Source organism: Urtica dioica, chromosome 8 (genome assembly GCF_054948205.1).
Source record: "Urtica dioica subsp. dioica isolate 48M chromosome 8, U.dioica_male_clone48M_v1_H2, whole genome shotgun sequence".
In the NCBI taxonomy this organism is placed as follows: Eukaryota; Viridiplantae; Streptophyta; class Magnoliopsida; order Rosales; family Urticaceae; genus Urtica; species Urtica dioica.
This window is the reverse complement of record NC_142763.1, coordinates 37,223,399-37,231,984: the sequence shown is the minus strand read 5'-3', so window position 1 is coordinate 37,231,984 and position 8,586 is coordinate 37,223,399.

Sequence of the window (8,586 nt, the reverse complement as noted above, 5' to 3'; positions counted from 1 at the left end):
TAACAAACATGTCTGTGAGTATATTCCTTGTGTGCCTAAACCATTTATATACCATCATTCAAATATACCTTTGTAAGCAAAGGATTCAAGTACGTACGCCAACTTAGAGACTCTCATAGGTTCTTTTATCAAATCTACTGATTATAAGACTTGAAAATGATGTCATCTAGCTAGCGCCCTCATGAGGTTAAAATGATAACAAAACTATTGATCTTGGAATCTCACTACTACAAATACTGTTTTCCGATGCGGAAGACATTCGGGTGCGACTTTTCGCACCCAAAATTCGCACCAAATAAGGCTTTCAGGTGCGACTTTTCGCACCAAAAACTCAAACAAGCATATGAAAATTTTTGTTGATTTTTTTAACTTTGGGTGCGACTTTTCGCACCCAAAATTCTATCAAAACTATTAGGTGCGACATAGTCGCACCCATAGACTGAAAACATTTTAGCGGCCAACTTTCCCCCTCTTTTTGGTTAAAATATCATTGGGTGCGACTTTTCGCACTCAAAGGTGTCATTGGGTGCGACAAAGTCACACCCACATGTCCAAATTTTTTCGCGGTCAAATTTTCCCTCTCTTTTTACAAAAATCATTGGGTGCGACAAAGTCGCACCCAAAAGTACTGACACAGGTCTTTGGGTGCGACAAAGTCGCACCCAAAAGTGTCATTGGGTGCGACAAAGTCGCACCCAAATTCAAAGTTTTATATAAATCAAATTTTTGCTCGGTTTTCATTCTATCCGAGCCAAAACATTTCATTTCGCCTCTCTCTCTCTCTCTCTCTCTCTCCGATTTCTCTCCTACAAATTCTCTGACCACCACCACACTCCGAGCTCCGTCGCCGCCACCACTCCGAGCTCCGTCGTCGTGATCTCTCTCCGGCTAGGTAATCCCTCTCTCTCACTCTTAGATTCTCATCCTCACTTTGTCTCTCCCCCTTCTCTCTAACACACACACTCTCTCTCTCTCTCTCTCAGCCTCCGACCAGCCCCTCCGACCAACCCCTCCGCTGCAGCCCCTCCGACCAGCCCCTCCGATGCAGCCCCTCCGACCAGTCTCGAGCCTCCGACCAGCCCCTCCGCCCCCAATTTTTATTCTGGATTCTAGGGTTTGATTTGGGGGTTTTTTCATGATTTTTGGTGATTTGGAGTGTTCTCAGATTGAAATTATGCTCAAAATTGTGTTTACAATGGATCGTTGGTTTTGATTTTGGGTTTGACCGTGTGAGTGGGGTAAGTGTGTGTGTATATGTGTGTGTGCGACTTTCGGGTTTGTTCTTATCTACGGCGAGGAGCGGCGACGTAGATAAGAACAAACCTGAAAGCCGCCATTTTTTTTTTAATTTTTGGTGACTTTTTAGGTGCGACTTTAGGTGCGGAAAGTCGCACCTAAATGTCGCACCCGAAAGTCAAGGGTTTTGGGTGCGACTTTTCGCACCTAAGACTTTTAGGTGCGGACTTTCGGGTGCGGAAAAGTCGCACCCAAAAGTCGCACCTAAAGATATCTTTGGGTGCGAAAATTGACTTTTGGGTGCGAAAAAAGTCGCACCCAAAGATCTTTTTTGTACTAGTGTCTTTCGTGTCCTTAATGTCATATATAATGGTGTAAACAAGAATGTCTTTTGTCTTATCAACACATGTGTGAGTGTTAAAAATGCTTGAAAGATTCTTGAGATTTCTCATGAAGGAACCTCTAAATGTGCGAATGTCAAGGATTTAACCTCTCAGCACCAAATTTGAGAACTCGAAAGTTCTTGATAAAAGAAAATTCCTTATTTTAGTGTTAGTCTCTAAGATACTACCAATAAATCCTTTGATACTGAAGAAAAAATGTCTGAAAAAAATCCAGTGAAGAAAAATCTTCAGATATCTCCCTAAGAGGTTTGACATGAAAGTGATAGCTATTGGCGAGGCTCAAAATCCAGATCCACAAGATATGATGTGGTCCATCTTTTGGATAATTGCTGGTTTATTGAAGATTTTACAGCGAGTACGATCTCCATCGAATATCCTCAGTCATTTGGAAACCCTAAATTATAGTCATCTAGTTGTTCAACTACTATAAGAGATATTTTATACCTTATGTGGTTCTCCTTGAAGCATATTTTTTCGAGCTTGAGCGACTGAGCGTCAAAAACTATTATGTGAGTTTTTGTGTTCATCTTTGTCTTGGTTTACCTACTTAGTTTGTGAGTGACAAAGATTGGATTTGTAAATAGTTATTATCTTGGTTAGGGGATCTCAAATTACGTGGGAGCTTGAGTTGAAATTCACATGCAGTAATTGAAAAATGACTTTGAACATATTTGATCATTAAGATAAGACGGGCATGTGTTATAAACTACTTATTGATTCGTAAATTTCATTTTTACTGGGCCACGACTTTCTATACGTAAGTGACATTGCACAAATTTAGGTTTACAATTTTTTTATGTTTTTTATTTTACGTATTTTTATTTGTCATCTCACTTACACTGTGCATAATTGTCAAACATATTGTTCGCAAATGTGTCTTCAATTATTATGTGTCATATATCTAAACACACCCCTCAAGCAAAATGGTGAGTCATCACTTACGTTGATCATGCATTTTAGCTTCAAGAATCAGACGACATGAAGTCTTTTTGTTAGCGTGTTGTTTATTCATGCATGGGAACATATAGAATCTTTTTTTTTATCATCATGTCTCAATTGAAGTCTCTATAGATTTCCATTTGTTTTGATCGTATTGATGACTAGAATTTTTTACCACTGTAACAAGCCCCTAAAGGTTGTCATACGGAATCAAATGTGCGTAGGAGCTTGAACAATAGTATTTATAATAAGGGTATTTCTAATGGAAAAGTTATAATAAAAAAATGTCATTGGTAGTCAAAGATTAGTATAGCCGACAACAACTATATATCATCAAATATTGTATTCATAAAGGTAATTTTTTACGACACTGTCATCGAAATATGCTTATTAGTGATCACTGCGATGACGCCTATAACAAACGGAATTACACAGCGGAAGAAGGATGTCCAATGGTGTTTCTTAGTTCCGATGACCATATTTTCCGCACCAAATAGTGGGTGAAGCATTTTCGTCGACTAATTTTTTGAAGTGCTGGATATTTTGTTTAATCAGAGATAAGATGTCGCAAACAATGTAGAGCCAATGTATGCAAAAATTTATTCGAATGTAATAGATGGAAAATATAAATGCAATGGGTAAAGTAAATGACGCAAACAATGGTAAATCAGTTCGGTCCAATATCACCTATTCTGAGAGGTAATTTACCCGGTGGAAAGAAAATTTACTATATGTAAAGTAGTCAATAGTACACGTCGCTCTTATATGAACGATCCTCGCTTCAAGGCTTTTTTCTATCACTACCCGTGAATTGCAACTCAAGCTCCCCCTGAATCTAAGATTCCCTCACTTCCACTCAAACACTCCCCAAGTGTTTGTATATATAACAACAACGGCCGCGAACAATAATCACGAATTACAAAATTCAAAAGAAACTCTAACACTTAATAAGACGATGAATAACACATAAGTATTCTCAGTTCGCCGGTCTTGCACGTCTAAAAACCCTAATTATGTGAATGAATGCATCAAAGATCACTACAGGCAGAAGTTTTCTTTTATAGATGTCAACATCTCTGGGAGTCGAAATAGGGTTTCCTTACCCATTACGCGGAGAAATATACGTAGAAAGTCTTCCGCTGACAATCTTGGTAAAATTGGAAACTTTCCGAAATAGTAGATTATGTGCACAGCGACCAAGATGTCTCAACATATCACGGAGTATCAAGACATATTGCCGAGACAAACTTGCTACTAAAAAAAAATCCAATAACACATGTAACAACAGTATTATATTTTTATTTATTATTAAATAATTACGAATTTATCTTTAAATGGACAAATGTATGTATATATATATATGTATCATAAAGGTTTTGCATTACAAAATAATACGTAAATATCATGATAAACTTAGTTTTAAACGAGATTCTACTACGGTGAAGACTATGTAATTTTTTTTCACTCGCTCTTCCGCACAATAGTCATTTGCCACTATAGTGCAAACTAGACTCATCCATGACATACACAAACATCTTCACTATGGTGAGGTCCACTATAAACTTCTGAATCTTAATTTTGTACGTGTTTCTTAAGCAGACGCTCAATTTGGACGACGTACAATCTTCAATAATCTTATTTACACGATGATCTTAAGTGATAGATGTTAAGTATGAACTTCAACAAGGCGAAAAAAAATGCTTTTGGGATTGTAGTTGATCATGTTTGCATGTTGGTCTTGAAAAATCATCGTGCACAACAAAAAAATTGTCATTTGCATTGTCCAACAGTTTTGAGAGACATTGTGCAAAGTCCTACATTTTCACTAAGTACAACCGTTTTGAGTAACTGTATTGCAAGTCACTATTTATAGTTGTGTTGACAATCAATGGAAAAATTGCATCAACTATCACCATTTGATAAGTTTTTTTTTTTCAAATTTTCCACCAAAAGCTTAATTTGTGCAAAAATACTAGTAAGCTACTTGTACAAATACAATTTTACTCTCAACATGATGTCAACAATTGACATCTATTGTTGACATCTGTGAGTTTTGAGTTCTCTATTTGTTGACATCTATGTCAACACAATCGACAATTGACATAAATTGTTGACATCAATTCTTGATGGTAAAACTGTATTTGTACAAGTGATTTAGTAGTATATTTGGTCAAATTAAGCTTTTGATGGAAAATTGAAATTTTTTTATCAAATAGTTATAGTTAAGGCAATTTCTCTTTAATTTTTATATAAACTACTGTATTGAGCTAAATATTACTATCTCATTAGATCTCTCTTTCAATCTAATAGAGTTGTATTGCTAGGAACCAGGGAGTTAATTACCGCTTTGAGAGCCAGTCATATTAGCAATGGATATATGGATATATGGCGCCTAATTTCATTTTTATGGATACACATACACTTTAATAAATTTAAAAATAAAAGTTGAACTTAAAGTCAGTGGCGAGCGCACCTCTCTCTCTCCTGGAGAAACCTCATAACAGAAACAGGGGAAAACCCTAACTTTAATCGCCGCCGCCGCCCCTCTGGGTTCGGACGCCGTCACTGTCGCGGCTCCGGTCCGGAGGGGAGGGCGATTCTCCACGAGATCTCTTCTCTGTGGACGCCGTTTCTCCGCTCCTTAGCCGCCGAGCCCGCACGCCACCGCTGTCCAGATCTGTCGGCCATCTTCTCACGGCGCGCGTGACTCCTCGACCCGGCCTCCATCCCCTTCGCGCGACCTGGGTTTGGATCGGAGGGAAGAAACATCACGGATCTCAGAGTGGGTTCGTTGACGCTGTGCGCCGCCGGTCTCCGACGGTGCGACCACCGTCCGCGTCTGACCCTCGGAGTGTATCTCAGCGTGTCGTCGTTGTGCGCGTCCGCGTCCGAGCTACCGCTCTCCGACCGTAGTGTGACCGCCGTCGGGGTGTGCCGCCGGGCTCTTGCTCTCCGATCGTTGTGCGACTGACGAAGGTTCGCAGATCTGGGTTGGTTGGATCTGAGAGGTGGTAGTAGATCTGGGTTTTTGTGGTTGGTTTACTGTTTCGGTGGCTGGTTTTTGGTTTTTCTTTTAGTTATAGGGTTCTTAGTTGTTGGAGTATGGATCCTTTTAATTTTTATTATGTTTGTTTTGTTTTGGTTTGTTTTGGACTCGGATTAACCGTAGTCTCATCTCCCGTAGTGGATTTCCTGTTAGGTTTTTATCTATGCAGGTTGAAGAGCCACCCTATTCGTGGTTATCGGACCGAGTTTGGTTGGATTTTTCCATCGCCAATCTTTGGGTTTTTTAACGAGCCTCTTGTGTGCTCTATTGGTGCTTGTAATTCTTCCCGTTGTCGGAAGTTAGCACATATCGTACTTTTACCGGATTTTTGTGTTAGATTCACCTCGACTTAGGTCCTGATAATCCATGTACTAAGGTGTTTTCTCCTGTATTGATGGGTTTTTACCCAATTTTAATGGAAAATCCGTACTGTTCAAAAAAAAAAAACTTAAAGTCAGTGGCAGACTGGCTTTGAAACAAGACAAGAAAAAGCACTTAATAATAAACAAATCAATAAAATAAGTGTACAAGAACATCAAAATTCAAAGGCTAGCTTAAATTATTTCTCTCTCTGAATATGGACCCGAAAATTTTGGCCATAATGTTTGGTACAGTACATTTTTGTCATTTTATGTCCAGTTCCGAACAACATGATCTCAAAATTAGTTTGGATTTAGAAAATAAAATAAAATAGATTACTATTCCCTACCAACCTAAAGAATAATATATATGGATGTGTATATTATATGTAAGGTAATTATTTTTACTGTTAGAGGAGATCTAGAAGCAAATTAAAGAATGAAGAAAAAGGAATTGTGGGACCCCCCACAAAGTTCTTGCATGTGATGTTGGTGGAGGTTGAATCAATTAAAATGTCAAGTTAGATTCATCCTGGCTTCTCGGATGGGAGAACCACGGAAGGAACAAGTTCCGTACGTGAAGTGGACCTCGCGGAAGTGCCGTCTACCGCATGGCACGGAAGCTGGCAGTTTCTTCCGAGTGGCATACGGAAGTGGCAGGCGCGGTCGGATGATGTCGGAAGGCATTAATGCCGTTGAAGGAGCTTCTGAGAAGAGAACCACAAAATGCTTGGATGTGTGTGTGTGTCAGCGTATATATTTGTAGCAGTCTGAGGAAATAAATTGCAAAAAGTAAACGTTGGCTGACTTGGCTATAGACTATTGGGTGGTGTTTGATTTTTTATTTTTTTTTTATTCTTTATTGGAAGTTAATGGAAATATGGATTTCCATTAAGGTTAACGGAAATTCCATTTCCAATAAGTAATGGAAGGCACCAAAATTGGAAATGGAAATACCATTTCCAATAAACAATGGAAGGTGGCTTATTGGAAATGGAATTTCCATTTCCTTCCAATAGCCAGGTCTGAGTTAGATCAATAATTAACCTATTGATAGAGAAAGAAACCAATATAGAATGCAATTATAAATTGAAAACTAGTCTTTGCTTTATAACACAATATATGGAGGACGAATAAAATATCTTATGGAAGCTTCTAATGTTTCTACCTAACACATTTGAAAAATATATAATTAAATGAGAGTAGGAAAATTATTATATATAAATAAAAAAAATTACGACCTTTTTATAATGCGTGAAGGGACTTTTTGTATGTGTGTTATTTCAAAGTAGCTCTCACCAATATGTGTCCTCTTTCTCATGGCCATTCATGTATTGGATTGCTTTTTTTAGAATACATTTCCTCTCTTTTCTTCTTTGGGAGATTCTGTACAACCTATTTTGGCTTTCTTCTATTACATCCATATTTTTTGTTTAATTTACCATATATATAATTGATTCCTTCATTTAATATATAATACCATCTTTTCTCCCAAACTTATCTAACCATTGTATGTTGGTAAAATCTATATCTTTTTAGTTATTTAAATACTAACATTAGGTGGTTCATGGATTGAGACAAGACTAGTAATGTGAGTGTTATATAGGCAAGGATTGATTAGATTGGCTCGTTCAGGTATGACCTAAAAGAGAACCATATTCAAATTAATTGTTTGCTTGGCAGATGAAAATTGGTTGTAGGTTATAACTTATGACCCATTTGACCTCGGAGTTGGTCAAACTCATAATCTTGCTATGTGCTTTAAACTTAAAAAATGATAATAAAAATAAAAGGTAAACTAGAATAGAATTATTCTGGTCATGAACAGGTGGATTCAACAAAATCACCACACTAAAGCTGTCGATATTATTTATTGATTTAAGAACTGTTAAGATCCTGTGACCTACTTACCGAACTGAGTTCAGATATATATCAGCATATCCTACTCTCTTTTTTTTTTTTTTTTTATATTACCAGGTTTTTATATTTTATAATTATAAACCAATGCTATGATATAAATCATTGTTATAGATATTAGTGAGAGAACAATATAACTCTCTAGTAATAATACTCTGGCATTTATAGGCTTCTCTTGCTATACATTTGTTACGTTATCTATAGAAACCCTTTTCTGTTTTGTTTTCCTTTTATTTTTCATCACGTGTTTGTTAAAATTTGTTGCTAAATAGTTTGCGTTTTTAAATTTCTCATTATACCATCAAAGTTTATGATTTTGTGTGTTACAATGGAAAGAAAAAGAAATGCTTGTGATGACTATATATATATATATATATATATATATATATATATATATATCCTGGGCTAGATATTTCTCTCTTTACCACCTAAATATTTGATTGTCTGTTGTTTGTCAACTAGGAATTAATAGAAGAAGGTGAAAAATATTTCAATATTATTTTCTTTACCGTTGACGAGCTTTTATCACATAAAATTGTAGGTTTGCTTTTGTTCTAACAAGATTTTGTTGTAATTAAAACTCAACCCTTCAATCTGGATACACGAGTTTAGCATATATACGGCCTCGAATTCCTATTGGTTGAGCCATATATTTGTGTACATACATTTAATATTTTATGTAGAA